Source organism: Camelus bactrianus, chromosome 3, assembly GCF_048773025.1.
Source record: "Camelus bactrianus isolate YW-2024 breed Bactrian camel chromosome 3, ASM4877302v1, whole genome shotgun sequence".
NCBI lineage: Eukaryota > Metazoa > Chordata > Mammalia > Artiodactyla > Camelidae > Camelus > Camelus bactrianus.
The window spans coordinates 61,942,219-61,959,102 of NC_133541.1; the positions used below are offsets into that span (position 1 = coordinate 61,942,219).

The 16,884-nt window shown below is 33.8% G+C and overlaps 2 long non-coding RNA genes across 4 annotated transcripts in view; one reads left to right on the plus strand and one right to left on the minus strand.

Moving 5' to 3' along the window:
• The window catches only part of LOC123618926 (uncharacterized), a 566,149-nt gene that overhangs the window by 283,704 nt on the left and 265,561 nt on the right, over positions 1–16,884 (minus strand). The gene's annotated exons all lie outside the window — the stretch shown is intronic.
• Positions 8,533–15,921, plus strand: LOC123615200 (uncharacterized). The gene is made up of 3 exons (XR_006722771.2): positions 8,533–8,692; positions 12,392–12,483; positions 14,644–15,921. It is a non-coding gene; the product is annotated as an uncharacterized LOC123615200 (long non-coding RNA).

Consider the following 16,884-nt stretch of genomic DNA (forward strand, 5'->3'; position numbering starts at 1 on the left):
GAGTATGAAAGGGTGTTAACCCTGGACGACCGAAATTCATTGTATTCTTACTCTATTTCTTTCTTTTTCTGTGGTATCAGTTGTAGCATCCCGGATAGGAGCTGCCAGGGCAGAAGCTACACTTCATTTATGTATTTGTAAGTATTGAATAGGCTTTCAGCACTCAGTGAACAGTAATGATAACAATAATAAGGAGAATAGCTGCAGTAAGCTGGTTAAACAAGAATTACGCACAGACCGGCCATACTATCACAGCTGGGGAAACGAAGCATGACCACTGTTAGGAGACGTAAAGCCACTTTTGTATTAAACTAAGGTTACATCAGTGACTGCAAACAAATAAAGATGAGTCGAATAAAGTGGAAAATATGAAACTGAAAGTTCTCCGTATCGGGCTAATGTTTTAAGCAAATATTGTGAACCATTTAACCTACCTAGATGGGCTGTAATTAAGGCAATCCTTAACAGTATTAAAGCTGAATTAGAGGATTGATCCTAGGAGATAACAATAATCTTTATATTGGAATTCAGAGGACTTCAAGTTCCTATCAATCCATGCTATATTCCTGTAGATAACTGGTATTGCTAAAACGGAAACAGAAAGAAAAACAAGTTGCTGAAAACAAAGATAGGATAAATAAGATCAGATCATCAAATAGGAAACCTTGAAAAATTGAACTCAGTTTCCTTTTCACAATATAAAAGAGGGTCTGGGGGGACTTGGTACCAATGTCACATCACTCCTTCTATTAATATATTTATTCATTCTATAGTCATTTACTCAGTTATTAGTGTGCTAGATACTGGGGTGAATGCTCACATGTCATAAACACCTTGAGAACATATGTTCAGGCATTATTTAATGCTCATGAATGGTTCAAGATTAAAATATACTCTGATTCTATGCCAAATTAAGCTCTCCTGTGGATTAAAGGGCTGTGATTGTCAATAAAGCTACTGAGTCCCTACTATATGCCACATACTGTATAAAGCCTCCACTGTACTCTATGAAGTAGGTATTAATACTGCATACGAAGAAGCAAAGGTTCAGAAAGTTTAATTAAATTACACAATGTTAGACAGCTAGTAAGTTGCAGAGCTGGTGTTTGAACCCAAGAAGTCCTCAGCATTAAGTAAACTATGTCTTGATAATAGTGTTAGTGAAGTCTAATTGAGTGCTTATTATGTACCAAGTGCCCTAAACACATTATGTCACTGATATTCACAATAAGTCTGTGAAGCAGATACAGGTGAGCAGCTCACAGAGGAAAGTCTACTTCTTCAATAGCATGGAGCTGTTAAGTGAAGATTTAACCCAGGAAGGCTATCTGGTGCTTAAAGCCTGTGCCTGTAACCACTACACCATGATGCCTCCAGCTGAGATCATTTCTATTCTTGGATGAACAAGGCACATGACTGCACAAATATTCCTCAGCATGCATCACTGAGAACCATGCAGATATTTTGCTCAGCATAAAACAGAAAAAATACTGTTCCCGCTGTAGAGTTATTTCAATAAGGCAGACGTCCCAGTAGAGCTTACAAGAAAAATATCCAAGTTGAAGCAGTAAATCCCCTAGTTCATCAAGCCTCCTTTCCCTTTATTCATATGTCACGACGAAAAAGCTGAATCATGTGAGCTGCCCCTACTTAACAGCGATAATATTCAGAAGGAGACTGCCATGGGATTGGGCATCAGAAGATAATCCGTGTAATCGAAGAGAATAAAGAGCCTTGGAAAAAAACCTTTCTTCATCATGGCTTAAAGAAAGAAAACTGTTTTTCTTTTTCTTTTTTTTTTTTTTAAGAATTCAAAGAAGAGATACATGAAATCAAGGAAAACAGCAAAAGAAGGCACCAAAAAAATTTTAAATGCTAAAAATATAAATGGAACTTGAGCTAAATCATTTTGTAAATAAAGGCACATCAAAAGAACAAAATGTTGAGATGATGTGGAAAACACAATGGGTCATACGATAGAGCAACTTGAATAAATACAAAATAATTGAATGGGGAAAAGAAATGTTTACATATAAAAGATAGCAGAGATAAATTCTATATATAAGTGCATATCATGCATAAACATATATAGTTCATATTTCTAAGAAAAATAACTAAGTTTCTTAAAAAGACCTCTGAAACACTGAAATACTAAAGATCTGAATTTGTGTATTAAAATTTTAAATTCTATCATAAAGAAAAGAGTGACATGGATCAAAGAACATCGTAACACATCCTGAAGCAGAGATGGACTTCAAGTATAAAGAACTAATCCTAGTCAGACAACACAAATAAAATATATAACTAATTAGAGAAAAAAAAAAAAGCTGAGAGAAAATTGTTGAGGGTAAGAAAAGGCAGCCTAATTTTTTTATTCCCCAATAAATTGTCTTTTAATAATTAAGGCAAGAGACAAATTACACAGAGCCCAGGCTATACAATCCCCATTCAAGCACACTCAAGAACTACTTAATCATGAACTCCAGTCTGACAGAGGTGAGTCAAAATAAAGACTAGGAATGAAAACTTGAGATAGAATATGGTAACGGTGAGCACTGATCCCATTCACAGTGAAATGATAAAGAAATGTGGGTATTACTATTATTATATGTCAGTTGTATAATAATATAAACAAAACCGAGAGATTGAGAACTGAGAGGGGAAGTTTGATGAAGTGACTGCACAGTTATTTCCCAGGTGAGAACTCAACAGAAAATTGTTTAATTTTATAAAATAAATTCTGCCAATAAAAGTTAAAAATAATCATAAAATCAACCAAAACTACTACATATATATATATATGAAGGTGAGACTAACAAAAGTGAGCTAATTTTAGCTTCTGATGTAGAAATTCAGTGAATTTTCTAAAGTTAATAAATTAAGAAACACCTTTCAGTATAGTTAAATTACAAGAACTTAAAAGTCAATACACATTCCAAATAATAACACACAAAAAAAGCACAATAAAATACAGACTGCTCAGCAAAAGACTGAAAATAAGGGAACATGAAATATAAATCAGATATAGTACAAAGATGAATCGTATGTCTCATATCAATGAAGGTAAACAGAATAAAATAAGAGATTATCTAATTTGATCATCAAGGAAAGCTGATCCCACAGCAAATTAAAGTTTTAAAATACTGTGGCTTTAAAGTAATACAAGAAATGAGAAGGCAAAGATATATGAAGAAAATACTAACAAAAAAGAAAGCAAAATGTGTGATATTAGTACTAGCTGAAATCAAGGAGAAAGAACACTAAAGCAGTTAAAACAGGCACGTCAGTGAAAATAGAAGATATATAATAGCAGCACAGCATTTTTAACTTGATCTTTGATTTGGTTCAAGTGACCAAATAAATGTATACAGACATTCCTAATAAAATACATCAATCTTCACGTGTAAAATAGCATACAGATTAGGTTATAAAGAAAACTGAAAGTGATTTTTTAAAAGATTAATTTTTAGAAAAATTGTCTGCTTATAATGCACTACAATTACAGTAACAAAAGAGGAAAAACTAATATACCAATTACTTAAAGATTTAGCAGTTCTATGTTCAGCAACTAATGCAAAAAAATTAAGCAAAAATGTAGAATATCAAGAAAATAGCATAAACAAGTTATTATACATCAGAATCTATGAAAATTAACTAATATTTTGCTCAAATGAAAATTTATAGGTTTTAATAATTATCTTTCTCAACAACCAAGGATGAAATAATTTAATAAAATATTCTACTAAGGAAATTTAAAAAGTTGCAACAACATAAAATTAAGGAAAGCAAGAGGAAGGAATTACTAGTGATAAATGCAAAATTAATAGATTGGAAAATGAAAAAAGTAAAACAGCGAACTCACTAATTGGTGTGTGTGCATATAAATATGTATCATATATAACTGAATATATATTATTAATATATGCATATACTAAATATACATGTATGTAGTTAATATTGAAGAATATCAGAGGGAAAGCAAATATAATAAAAAAGAAAAACTGAATGTGTTAGTGACTACATATTATATATACATACTATTATTATACACATGTTATATACCACTATATATATATATATATATATATGAAACTAAATATATGTATGCATGTCCCTGTGAGTGTATGTATTTACGTGTATGTGTGTATATATAAAATGATCTTGGAAAAATAAGATAAGGAGAAAGCACATATAATAAATAAAATGGAAAAAAATAGAATTTGTTAGCAAATACAGATGCAGAGAAAATAAAACTAAGTATTAGAAAATACTTGTCACACCTGAAGATAAATTTGAAAGTCTGAATAGAATGAATGCTTTATTACAGTAACAGAAATAGCAAAATTGGTCCTAAAGACAACAGAAGTCAAATTAGAGGATGATAAATTTTCCAGTTTTCTTGGGGGAAAAATTAAGAAAAATATTTATTCATTCCTATTCCTAAATAAGCCAAACCTTTCCTAATACAGAGTTTTAGTGATGAATTCTAACCATGCCCTAAGGAATAGAAAATATAAAGCAATTTAAAATATTCTAGAAAGCACAAAAACATACAGCTTCCAAATTCCTTTATGAAGCCAATGTAAAACTAATGTTTTAACAGGGAAAAAAGTATAGCCCCATACTATTTTTGTATACAAAACAAAAGGAGGAAATTCTCAGAATATTAGAAGGACGTAACATGATTAAGGTTTATTCAAGAAATATAAATAAAAACAACCTTATATAAAATCTATCAATGTATATTAAAATATTAAACAGTAAGAAAATAAAAGCACATGATTATCTCTGTAATAGCAAAAAGTTATTTAACAAAAATATCTAATCTTGATTTTTAAAATTCTTAATAAAATTCCATAAAATAATTGGTATTTTATACAACTTTATAGTCTGTTTGATATGTGTCTGAAAGCAAAATCCATGAGAATAGTGAAATATTGGAAGCATCCTCATTAAATTTATAACAATAAAATAGGATGCTTATCATTAACACTATTATTTAAGCATTTAATATTATCCTAGAAGTAGCAGACGATGCACTTTAAAATTTTTTAGAAACTTAAAGTGATCTTAAATATAAGAGATATAAATACTGGAAAGGATAAAACAACATTTTCTTTAAGATGATTTTACAACTGGAAAACTTAAAACAATGAAAATTAAAAGCAATAGAAAAATTTACAGAGGGGGAAAATTCAAATAAATAGTTATCAAAATGTACTGCTTTTCTGGAAATAAATATACCCAGCTTTAAAATATAGAGAAATAAGAATCTCATTTTTAAAATAATAACACATATCTAGGTATGTAGTCACAAAATATGAAAAAAAAATTAACTCTACTAAAGGATATGTATTTCTAAACTTCAAAAGGAAAAAAAAGACAAAACTTATTCCTGCACAGAAAGACTTAGTATTTTAAAAATGTAAGTTCAAACTAAATTAATCTACAGATTTCACATGATCCAAATAAAATACCAAAAGTATTATTTTTGGAAATAGCTAGCTGATTCTAAATTTCTTATGTAAAAATAAACATGAAAAAATTGGCAGTGTTTCTGAAAAAATAAAAAGTAGTAAAGGAGAATACCTTGGTAAGACAGTGAAATATATTTCAATACGACTAAGTGATACTAGTGTCTGAATAAGCAGACTGATCAATTAAATGAAAAAGGAAGACAAGAAATAAACAGAAATACATATGAGAATTTGCTGTATGATAAAGTTGGCTTTTCAAATCAGTGAAAAAAAATAGCTTTCTTAATAGACGATGTTGGTGTCCCAATTAACAAGCTAGCCATAAAAAAAAAAAAGCTGGTTATCGCCTCAAGAGCAGACCCCAATAAATTCTATATATATCAAAGATTTAAATGTATAAGTAAAAGTTTATAAGTACTAAAAATTACATTAAAACAGTTTTGATATGAAAATACTCTGTCTAAATAAGAGTAACCATTCAGAAGCATTAGAAAATATTAATAAATTTGACTGCATAAAAATTAAAATATCCTATGCCCCAAACCTCACAACTTGAAGAATTTTAAAAATATTTTATAAAGCTTATTAAATATGATAATTCATACTTATAATAAATGCATGTAAATTTTTATGAATTATAACTGAACTAGAAAATAGGCACATATAGAAGGAAAATTCAGTCAGACATATCTAATCATAAACTCAAACAAGCCTTTGACACAGTAAAGCCACTTCAAGGCATTTATCCAGCATGTATATATGCATCTATAAACAAAGAAATAAGAACAATGATGTTTATTGCAGCATATTTAGGATGAACACAAGTCTGAAAAAAAATCTCTGTATGTCAAGCAGTAATAAGTGGGTTAAATCAATTTCAATCTACCCATAAATGAAATACTCTGCAATTGTGAATAGCAAGGGAAGCTACAGACTTAATAATGCAAATACCACCAAAATAAAATGTTAAAAAGGAGAGAAACATTTTATGTCTGCATGTACACATAAAATTTTTCTCAAAATATACACAAAAATTTTAACCTGAAAATTGGGGATGCAGAGCAAGGGAGGAAGAGTTGCTATTATAACTTCTTTACTGTTTGGAATTTTTTGCACATTTATTTGCATACGCACGCACACACACGCACACACATACCTTTCTGAATTTAAAACATAAGAAAAATTAAAACCTGGAAGTTAAAGTAAGCATTACTTTGTCTTTAAATTTTCATGATTTGACAGTGACCAATAAATTTTACAATACTAAAAGTTTAATAACAAAATTTCATGTCATAACTTTACACCTTAGTATTTGTCCCCTCAAGGCAAACATGATCCTTGGGGTCAAGGGAAGGCAAAGAGATGTTCAATGATCAATGTAATCTTTTAAAATTCTAATAATGCAACTGCAAAAAGATTCCTACATATAAATGAAGCTATAAGAACTTAATAGCATGTATGTGATCTAGAGGAAAGAGTACAGGAATTATATTCAGACAATCTGGGTCTGAAGCTGCTGTACCACTTACTTGGCCAAGTTATTCAGTCTTTAAAAGCCTCAAATGAGTGACAAAATAGAGATATGAGTAACAACTTTATAAGTTAGTTGTGAGGATTAAATTATGACATATCAATGTTGAATAAAGATTCCAGGATTTTAGTGTGATGGGATGGCTATACAAAAGAGATCATCTTTGTGGTATTTTTTACAACAGCATCTTCAGGCCAGAAAATGGTTACAGGTCCCAAAAGATCCAAAGTAAATTCCAGAAAGCTATAAAAATAAGAGAATGGAAACCACATGCAACTTAATAGAGTCTCAATTCACTAAGCAACTCCTGACCAACATGAAAAGCTCAAAGAGGCATGTGGGTTATATTCAACTGGATGCGTTCTGAATGTTTTTTAAACACTCTTTAATTTGTTGTTGTTCTTAATGACCTGATTGAGAATCTTTAGGGTCTGCTAAAGGAGCATTTTATTTGTTTCTTAGCACTATCTCTTTTCTTCCAATTTCCTTCTTTCTCTGTTTTCTGTCTCTTCTTCCATTACATAAATAGATAGCCCATGCCATATGTGTAATTTGCTTCAATTTCACTCTTTATTCCCTTATAGAAAGCTGTTTTAAATGGACTATACCAACAGAACTAGAGGTGCTAACTAGATCAAACAGTTAATTCTGAAATTTTTGAAGGCTTTCTGTAACATTTATGTTGGCTTTTTCATTTAGTTTCTAGGAAAATTTTATCACTGTGACAGTTAATTCAAATCCCAGCAAGACCTGGTAAGCAAATAACTTGCCAAGTTTTAACTAGAAGTATTCCTTAGCCTTTACCAAAAGAAGGACCAATTTAAGGTGTATTTCTATAATGGATGAGCCTTCTGTCTGAGTATTCCATTACCTCATTCATTTTAAAGTCAATTTAGAACTCATGGACAGTGCCAAATTTACAGCCCTAAGTCCAGACTCCCTTTTTTAGTCTACAGAGAAGACACTGCATAAGTTGTCTTGCTGCAAGCCTTCTAAGCTAGCCCTACTCCATCACATTCTTATTCCTGAGGGGGCATATGGGTTTCAGACTCTTAGTCTATCTGATAATGCAAGTACCATTAAAGATCAGCAAATCTAACTGCAACCTTGACTCCCCATCTGATGGGACATTATTACATCACTAATAAAATGGGTTGGCAAAAGCAACCAAGCTCTAACATACCCAAGATTCAAGTCACCGAATACCTTTGTGTTCACTCTACGATTACAAATTAATGATCACAAAATTTATAAAATGTTTAACTTTTCCAGATGTGCTTAACAAACCTGGACCCCTAAATGTGCAGAATCTAGATTCAAGGAGTGACAGATTAGACCATGTTCTCTAAGAAGAAATGATGTCATGGTTGTTTAGGGAGTTAAGCCTATTTGTGTGCATACTCTGTCTATAATTAGTATTTTCTGAGGGATGGGCTAAAGCATTGCTGGGGTAGGATTACCTGTGCTATTTCACAGTATCACTGCTATTTTGGGGCTGGTTACATCATTCTGCCAAATGTCCCGAGGCATGAGGGAACAGAGAGGTTTGGCCCCACCAGATGGCTTGCTTTTTGTCACACACATCCTGATCTTTGCTGTCCATGTCTTTTTCCTATAGTTTCCTCCGCCTGAAAATATTCAAGTACCCTCTAGATGTCCAATGTGAACTTCGAATGGACATGAGGTAGGTGATATCTGGGGCATTGTGCTTTTGTAAAGAGTTAAAGCCATGTCCAACAGAAAGTTCAAAATTGGTGAAGACATCTATTTTCAAGTGTAGGGGCAAGTAACAGAAAACTAGGTCAAGGGATCTGGGATTTGAAAAGGGAGTAAAATAGTAAAATCCAAGAGTCTAAGAAGGAAATTTTTTTAAATGCGAATGGTATGGTATCCAAGGCTCATTTTTAACAAGATAGGACAGCATAGTTCAAGGAGGTGTCAGTCTGTTTCGAAGTATAGAGTCAGGACAGCCGAGTTATGCCTTCTCTCTCTTTTCCACCCACTGATGCTGTTTTCATCCTTCACAGCCCAATTCAAATATCATTCATCTGAAGCCTTCCGAAACTTTCTTTCCTGACTCTCCAGAGAATGAATCATTCCCTCTTCTGAGCTCTCTCAAGATTTGCTCAAATTGCCTGGTTTGGAACTTATCATTTTAATATAGTTAGTTACAGATTTATCTTCTTGAGAAGAGACTGGGTATGGTATTCATTCCTCTTTATATTCCTAAAACCTAACCAATTCATAAGGTGGATGCATAATTTAGATTAGATGAATTGAATTCAAATGTTACTTGCATCCTCCATGAGATCAGGCTATGCATATAATAGGTCACAGGAGCTTTAATGAACAAGAGTTTATTTCCTACTTGATTAATTCCATAACCATCATAAAAGATGTTTTAGCAATACCCTTGGAATTGATGAGAAATTTGTGAACAAACTGGATACAAAAAAAAAAAAAAACCTAAAAAATATTACTGGAATTATCCTGGGTGTATGGATCAAGTGAGGTGAGTTTCAGATAGAAGATAAATTTACTTTCTGCAGCTGACTTGAGGAAGAGCTAGTAGGGTGATGGGGGGAAGAAATTACTCCATTGAGCCACCTACTGTGGAAGAGTATTAAATATCTATGATAATTGTGATACCAATAACTTTTTCAAAGGCAAAGAATGGTATTTATATTACTATAGTGGCATCTGTGAAACATTTGGGTAATTTTAGTTCGAGGTTTTAATCTTTCTGATTTTCAGAGCTCTCACAGTTGCAGTTCCCTGTCACGTTCGGGAAGGAGTGCTTATTCATAAGAAGTGGTATCTTCATTCTTTAGTCATTAGTAAAAATGGGTCATAGATCATGTCATGTTGTCTGTAACCTAGTTATAATTCTGGCAGGAGAGAAGTTTCAAAATCATGATTTCACATAGGAACCTTTAAAAACTCATTAGCTTCTGATAATTATACTAATATCTAAAGCATTAAAATCATGGAGCTAATTTCTGCAAAAGATCAGCAGTGAACGTGTTCTGGGAAGTTTTCTCTTTCAACTTTCTGGGAACAAAAGAGAAGGCAGTTCAGGCCTCTAACGTGTCACCCTATTTCAGATGCAGAAGAGAGAATTTCACAGAAGCCTCGCATCGTGAGTTAGCGGATTCTAAAATGAAAAGCAAGAATATTAGAGCAACATCTCAAAATGTGACTCTGGGCAATGGAGAAGCCTCTTCACTTGTGATTGATTTGCATTTCTGCCTATGTCTGAATTTATATTCCATAAGCACAGATGGAGGTGTGATAGATTTTTTTTTGAGCACATCTATTTATTCAGATACCGGATTCAGTCTCTGAGTAGAGAGATGGTAAAGGCTGCTGTGAGCAGATGGCACATAGGCACTATGACTTCAGAAACAACATTCTTTCAAGATAAGTGGCACAGTAATAATAATAATACTTAGCACATATATTGCACCTTTGGTCTGCCAACATTAACTAATTAATCTTCAGTAGACCCCTGTGAGATAAGTAAGTGCTTATAATTATCTCTATTATGCAGTCAAGTCAACTCAGAATGTGTCTGCACATACTGTGGAAGAATTGGCCCAAGTTAAAGACCGGGTGGATCCAATTTGCATGGCTCTTTAAGATTTCTGCTCTCATAGCAGAGACTAGTATTTCTAGACACCCTGCTGTTTGAGGCACCAAGTAGATTTGAAGCAGGGTATCAACTGCAAGACTTATTTCATTCAGAAGGTTTCTGTCTCAGGGATTCAAAATAGGCTTAAGAAAAGTTGAGTCATTTCTCTAAGCCACAAGAGGCCACGGCTGGCCAGAGCAGGTGTGGAATTACAGTCTTGGTCTACTTTTCTTACTTAAAGCAGGCAATGTGACTATTCATATCTTTCAAAGATATTCTTTAAATTAATTTTTAAAATGTAGAGTTAAGATAACTCTGAAGTTTTCTCTTGGTACCTACTGTACATGAGGTTTTCCACCACAAGTAGGGGGCTGAGTGACCTATGGCCTTAGCTAGGTATTAAAAAAAACACATCAAAATAAAGGGATGGTGAGCCTCTTGTGCCACTGAGTTTCTTAGATTTGAGATTTTGATGCTGCTGATATGGGAGAGCAAAAGTGTCTGTCCTGAGGGTCTAAAATTTGGGATTATTGGAATGTACCACGCTATGGAGGCCCCAGTCTCAATCTGAAATGTGTAGTAAAAAAAAAAACCTTTGCAAAAGCGGGAGTATTAATACCACACACACAAACTTATTATGAGGATTTAAGGAGAAAATATATGGTAGTGCCTATCAGTAACCTGACACATGACACATAAACAGGTAGTATGTAAATCCTTAAGCCACCACTTATTAGCAACATGACTCTGGGCAAGTTACAACCTTCTTGACTCAGTTTGCTCACTTATCAACTGGGGATAATTCCACCAACCACAAATAACTTAAAGACCCTAAAGCTACTTCAAGTCCTCTCAAAAGGATCAAAAAGTCTTCATGACCTCATGATTTCATATTTTAAGATACTTTTGCTTTTTATTATAATATCTATTAAAGCATTCTTTGCATCTCATTCCACCAGCCCTTTATTTGTAACCCTTGGGAGGTGATTGCTTTTGATCTTCCCCTTTCCTCTTGTCCATTTTAAACCTGTTCTTGTTTCATGCAAGGGGCTGAAAATTCAAATGTCTTAAAGGGCAATGGAGAGAGCATTAAGATGTAGGGTTGCTAAACATGTAACAATAGTCAGCGATGCTGCCTAGAGGCAAATGAGCAACTCCACGCCCTGATTGTAGATAAATAAATTGAAAGTCATTTTTAACACACATCACATCTGGGGCACATGTATATTTCTTGGGTCATGAAGGATATTTCATTTGCTGCATACCATGCTCTTCTGTTCCCTAGGATTAGAATACTCTCTTCCTTCCTCTCAATTATCCTTCCCATTTTTGAAAGTTCAGATTATATCCAAGCCCTCCCATGAAGTCATTCTCAACCTTCACAGTTCATTCTTTTCTTACTCAGAATTCACAAGTTTCATCTTCTGAATACTGAGTTTAGCGCTCAGAATTTGGCATTGATGAATAACAATTCAATTTGGCATTAATAAATGGCATGTGGTACCTATTTTTTATACTGTTATACATCTTTGTATTGCTATCTTTTTAGGTCATGTTTACCCATGAATGAAGGATGTTATATAAATTAAATGAGCAAAAACACATTGAACTGAGAACTATTTCTGCCCCTCCCCACCCCCCACACACACATGAAAAAAAAAAAACCTCAATAAATATCAGTGCAATTATTTTATCATTATGATAGCTTGATCCTCAACTAGGTGTTCTGTTTTTTTTCTTTGCCTGGCACAGAAAAATGATCATGAAGATATCTTTATGCTTATCACAATTTACAGTTTATCAAGAAGCTGATCAACCACTTAGTCCTTAGAAAATAATTAGAGGTAAGCAGTATTAGTCATCTCTGATGAAGGAAGGAATGAAAGTTCGGGAAAAGGTTAGCAAATTAAGCAAGGGAACTCAGCTAGAATGTGAACAAATAGGAAACTCGGGTTTCCTGATTCCAAGACTAATCTAGGGAAAGAATTCATCAATGATGGCACTGTGCTGATTCAGTAGTCTCTTTAATATAATCCCAAACTGGCCTTGTTTTCCCTTCCTGGGCCCTGTGAGTTTTACAATACCTGAACTGACCTGTAAATTATTTACAGGCTATATGCCTTCTATATAGATTGTAATTTTTGTGAGGGAAGGTGTTACACCAGGTATTTTTAACTTACCCTGAACTACTTTATTTAAAATAAATCTTTTAAAAACTTAGGACTCTAATCTTAAGTTTGAGTACCAATTTGTCACATGACCACTAAGATAATCAGGAAATATTTATTGCAAACACATTATGTGGATACATTTTTTAAAAAGTAATTGTCAATAAAATGATGAACTAAAATGCATAGTCTCTTGGATTTTCACTATATCTATTCCATCTAATCAGGTTATTTTCCTTAGGTTGAAAAATTATTTTTAAAAAAATGAGTGAAGCACATCGGATGGTAGTTCGCAGACTTCCTTTGATAGTACAACCCTCAGAAATTATGGGGTAACTTTGTGAAAGTCTGCTATTAATCACTCCCATCTCAGAGTAATCCAGCATAAATGTTGGTGTGTAACATAGGAGATTTTACTTAATGTTAAGTTTAAATTAAATGCACAGGATGCAAAGTAACAAGAAGACTGGTGTACATTCACCAAAAGCTGGTATTTATGCAGGCATTGGTGTGTTTGTACTTTAATATCCCTCCTTTACTTGTTCATTCATTTGGCTCACTAGAATATGAGTAAATATCAAATACCGAAAAACAACCATGAGATTAACACTAAAAATGGGAGAAATGATAGATAGCAGTTTGATTACTTTCCTTAAAACTAAGAGAAAACAACTACTGCTTACTTTTGGTAATGAAGCACAATGTGTAGCCCATAGTTACCAATTTTGATGCTCAAAGTTTGAAAACTCCTGCAATAGAAATTAAGATAAGTCTCTAGTTTGCCCTTTATTTAAAAAAAATCAGTGTATCAACTTGTTTATTTTTTCATTTACCTGTCACACTTTTCTCTTTATGAATGCAAACCATGCACATTTCATAGAAGCATAATTCTTTAAGAACACCTCCTTTCCTAACAAAGGGGATCTAGGTCTGGGGGCTGCATGAAAACTGGAGGTCACAACAATAAGAAGGCCATGGTCGATCTAACTTGCTATTACAATAACTATTGCTGGTTGTAAAGTTTTCATGATTGCTGGATGCTAAAAATGGCAATTGATACAAGCCCATAGATGGAGTCCAGAGAAGATAATAATTATGAGGTTAAAAATCTCAAAAATATAGATACCTATATCTAGATATAAAGAAAAAAAGGGGGAGTAGAAGACAAGTCAACAAGAGTATTTTTCTTATCAGCCATAAAATGAATGAATGAACATTCTATTGCTATTCCAATGATGACAGAAAGAAGATTGGAGAACTAAAAATGATGGTGCATCTAAAGGAGCAGATTCAGTTTTCCCTCCTTTTAGTAAATATCCCTCATTCATTCTATCCATCAGTTCTAGGAAAGCTTTCTTTTCAGAGCATTTGTTCTTGGCCTGGTGAAGCCATACAGGTGGTGCTGCCTCAGCAGAAAAATGTCTTCTTGCTGAGGGACCGCCAATTATTTGTAGGGAAACTCAAACAGAAGAATAAATATTACATGTTGATGGATACTTGTCAGGAAAGGGAATGAGGTGCTTTCAACGGGGCTTGTCAGACACAAAAACCTTCAGCAAATCTGCATTTTCAATGGCAAAGTGGCTCGAATTCTCCAGCTGCTCCACTGGTGAACCTCAAGATTTATCTCATAAATTTAAATTATAGATGACATAGCACTGGAATGGAAATAGATGACACCTTTAAAAATAAATTTAGTGCAACATTTGGGAAAAGGAATCACACATTTCAAAGGGGAAAAAAGAAAGTTCCAGTGTGCCAAAACAGAGCTTTTATTTATTGTCCTATTTACTATTCTCTGTCTAAAATTAACATCTCTCATACTTTTCCTTTTAGCCCTCTTTATAAGACATGCTGTGGAGGAGCTCTGGAAGTTTTGTGCGACTCAAGGAGTAAGCCGGTTGCAACTGTAACAAAAAGCTTGCCAAGGTTGAGAGCCAAACTGGCAAGGTTTTCTGTTGTGTCAGCATTTAAGTATTATTGCAATGTTATCGTATCACTGAAGAAAGGGGAGCATGGAAACAGCAGAGCCAAATGCTAAGGAACATTTGAAGGAAAGTGTGTACCTAGCTTCAATAGAGAGTTTGGCAGAGTTGGACAGGGTTTAACTTTAATAGGAACCAGTCAATTCAACTTTAATTTGATCATATGAAATTGTGCTTTTAAAATTTACTCCAGGAGATCTGGATTCCAACAGTCTTTCTGAATCAGATAGTGGTCAAGAATAATAAAGAATTTAAGTCTGAAAACTTGCAACATCAGATGAAAACTTGTTTGTGTTATAAAGAAATTTCCACTGGTCAGAGTGGGAAGAACAAATTTCTTTTGAAGGGAAATTTGAGAGCAATAAATTTGAGATTTTTGCCTCCTTCATGTATTAACTTGTCCAGGTAAAAGGCTATGAAAATTTGGACATTTGTCATGAGAAACCACAGTAACGTTCATGATGTGAGCAAAGATTGTACCAATATCAGAAAAGTCAACTGAGAGAAACAAAGATGAAAGCAAGAGCTGGAAGCAAAATGAATTAACCTATCACTAACACTAATGTCTACTGAGGGGGAAAGCTTACAGCAACATTTTGATCATACCATGCAACATATTATGAAAGATGTGCTGCACTAGATTAGAAACTTTCCTTCTTTCTTTCTTTCTTTTTTTTTTTTTTTTTTGGAACTAAGTGAAAACTAGAGGGGAGGAGGCAAAGAAACATGCGTTCTCCAGAAATAACTTTCTCCTCCACTACTGATGGTTTCTGTTGTTCTTCTCAGGTCAGCCGTGGACATACACATAAGTGATTCAGGAGGGTTAAAAATTGAAGTAGCGAGTGGAACAGCTTTACCCACGTTCACTATTTGCCTCACTTGCTTTCCAATTCCCTGTAGTTAGAGTCAAATATATTCTCACCCAGTGATCAGTGTTGGTTTTCAAGTGACACTCTGCATGTGGAGCTCAGGAAAACCAGACACCTACAGGAATGTGTTGAAGAAATGGGATAGCAAGGCCGCCAAGTGACTCAGTCTCTGCTTCCATTCCCTGGGGTTTATCAACTTTGTTAATGGGGCATATGTGCTGAGAATTATGTAACATTAAACACGGGGAACATTTTCTGGAGACATTTCTCATTCTTCCTCAAAGCCAATGCATTGATAAGTTTACTGTCCAGGTAAAACACCACCCTCTAGTGTACGTCTCTAAATAATGCTGCTGTGACTCCTCTGATGATAATGATGATAACAGTCAAGAGCATTAGCATAAGTATTACAATGAAGGTCATTTCCCCCTAGTATCCACAGGGCAATACATACAAGGACGGACTGCACAGTGGATATATAACTCATTGGTGTGTTCACAGTAACTGTTGATTTTCAGTCAAAAGGAAGCAATCAGTTGGCTTGATGAAAAGAATTCAACAAAGCTTATTCATTTCACAAGTGTTTAGTGAGAATTTGGTGTGGGACAAATGCTCTATGACACAAGAAGGATGCTGACCACTTAAACTATGAAGTGAAAGAAAAGTATTCCAAGAGGTGAACATTCTCTGAGAAAACCCCATGATGCCTGCTCTTTAGGAAAACATAAGTTGCTACAGTCAGGGTGGCATTCAGTTACCTGAAGACAGCTAAAATGTACTAACAGAAACACAAAAAGTTTTCTCAAAAATCCTCAAAATAATTGACAAATAAAATGTGAATTCCCCTATCTCCTAAGGAGAAAAAAATTAATTTATAAAAGTCTAGATTAGAAGATTTTTGATGTTATATAGGCTGATTCCATGTGAAAAAAAAAAAAGAGAGATAGAGCAATTAAAAGTACTCTACAATTCTCTGCCATACAAGATTGTTAGAAAACCCTGTGAAGATATTTGACATTACTCTCTTCTCTGATACAGAGCTCAAAGAAATTGAACTCTTTTGTTGAAAATATCCGTAGCTCCTTTCTACACTCCTGAACATCTCAGGAAACTTTTTTTCCTTAATCATATCTGGGCCTAAACTGTTGAAAGTTGATCTGGCCTGGTACATAAAAATGGGGAGCATTTGAGAGTGTTAAAAATTCTGCCCACAGGACATGAAA